General features: G+C 39.0%; 1 protein-coding gene across 1 annotated transcript in view; it reads left to right on the top strand.

Moving 5' to 3' along the window:
* EXD2 (exonuclease 3'-5' domain containing 2) overlaps positions 1 to 2,147 on the top strand; it is a 59,999-nt gene that overhangs the window by 34,854 nt on the left and 22,998 nt on the right. The gene's annotated exons all lie outside the window — the stretch shown is intronic.

Raw genomic sequence — 2,147 nt, 5'->3', positions numbered from 1 at the left:
CAAGTTGCTGGGACCACAGGCGCCCACCACAACGCCTGGCTATTTTTTTTTCCGTTGCAGCCATCATTGTTGTTTGGCAGGCCTGGGCAGAATTCAAACCTGCCACCTTAGGTGTATGTGGCTGGTACCTTAGCCACTTGAGCCACAGGCGCTGAGCCTAGAATTCTGTTCTTATGAAAATTCTATTTCAACTTGTGTTTTTAGGAGGGGGTCATAATAATTACCTCTTTTTGTAATTAATAACATGCACTGAAACAGCCTCTTACGCTGCCTTAACTGACAAAAACACTAAAATGTTGGAGGATTTGGTAAACTAAGATCTTCAAAAATCTGTGCTTGTCATAATTTTTTCATATAAAATGAAATTGTATTTTATCCATTAATTTAGCTTATATAAAGTTCTTATAAGTGAAATATAAAATTTTTTTAAGTAAAACATTAATATATTGCTGTAAATATTAAAACTCTATTAAATATTTGGATTATAGAGCAAAAAGCTGTCTTTCATCAGGCCTGCCTTCTTATTTTTCTTCCTTGTAGTTTTGGCCGGGGCTGGGCTTGAACCTGCCACCCCTGGTATATGGGGCTGGCGCCCTGCTCCTTGAGCTACAGGCACTGCCCCATGGCCCTCCTTCTTTTGACCCTAGAAGTGCCCACCATGTGCTGTTAAAGGTGGTGTAAATAGAGACTAAAAGTTGAGTCAGGAGCAGACTGCTCTGGTGGGAGTCCCAAAGCTGCCACTTTTTACCAGTTTTGTGACTTTGGCAAGCCTCTGTCCCTCAGTTTGTCTGTAATAGTGTTCCCACCTCATAGCATTGGTCTGAGTATTAAATTGCTTAAACTACTTAAAGAACATATGGTGTTTGACACATAAAGACTGCTGTGTAAATTTTAACTATTATTGTCATTATCAAATTGTCACGTCAGCACCATCATCATACAATTGATTTGTCCTTCCAGGTCTTTTTGCTATGCATTTGCAGTCATCTCTATGAATATTAGAGCTACTGGGACCCAGTCTCTATGAATATGTAGAAATTGACGGTGCATTGAATTCTCTATTTGGCTAAATGCAGAATAGGCTGAATGTTAAAATAAGAATTTGATCGAAGCTGATATTATCATGCATCCTCTGGAAATAAGAGTGAAACTTCTTGCTGGATGCTGTGGCTCATTCCTGTAATCCTAGCACTCTGGGAGGCTGATACAGGTGGATTGCCTGAGCTCACAAGTTCGAGACCAGTCTGAACCATAGCAAGACCCCATCTGTAGAAATAGCCAGGCACTGTGGCAGATGCCTATTGTCCCAGCTACTTGGGAGGCTGAGGCTAGAGAATCACATGAGCCCAAGAGTTTGAGGTTGCTATGAGCTGTGACACCGGCACTCTACTGAGGGTAACAAAGTAAGACTCTGTCTTCAAAAAAAATAGAAACTTTTATTAGGCCTTTCATCTCTCAATGAAATTTTATTGAAAGTAAAAAAATTCTTCTTTTATTATTGAACATTTTTAGTAATAAAATTAAAAAATTTTGTCATTGAGTTTTAACAAATTTGGCATTATAGTGCTAAAATTATACTTAGCAATATTAGCTACTACATTGCTCCTGCCATTTGCCTTGGTAAGTTGCTACTTTTTTATAAAAATTATTTCTTGCTTATTTTTTATTTCTTTGGTTTTTGTTGTTATTGTTGTTGTGGAGACAGAGTCCCACTTTATGCCCTGAGCACAGTGCAATGGCATCATAGCTCACTGCAACCTCAGACTCAGGCTGTGGGCATCCCACTGCCTCTGGAAGCTGCTGGGATTACAGGTGCTCACCCCAGTGCTTGGCTGGGTTTTTCATTTTTTTATGAGTTGGTGTCTCACTCTTGCTCAGGCAAGTCAGTAAGTTGTTACTTTCAAATGACTTGAGAGTTAGATGAAATTGGCTTTCAACTTGGTGGATTTAGGGGAGCAGATTAATGCTGTCTTCTTCATATTTTTAGTTTTTTTTTTTTTTCTGAGACAGAGTCTTATTCTGTTGCCCAGACTAGAATGCCTTAGCATCAACATAGCTCACAGCAACCTCAAATTCTTTTTATTTTTTAATTTTTTTTTTTGGAAATGGAGTCTTAGTTGCCCTTGGTAGAGTGCCATGGTGTCACA

The sequence above is a fragment of the Otolemur garnettii genome, unplaced genomic scaffold (assembly GCF_000181295.1).
Source record: "Otolemur garnettii isolate 467f Iridium unplaced genomic scaffold, OtoGar3 scaffold00115, whole genome shotgun sequence".
Taxonomy (NCBI): domain Eukaryota; kingdom Metazoa; phylum Chordata; class Mammalia; order Primates; family Galagidae; genus Otolemur; species Otolemur garnettii.
Note: the sequence above shows the minus strand (reverse complement) of the source record. Positions and strands in the feature narration are given on the sequence as shown.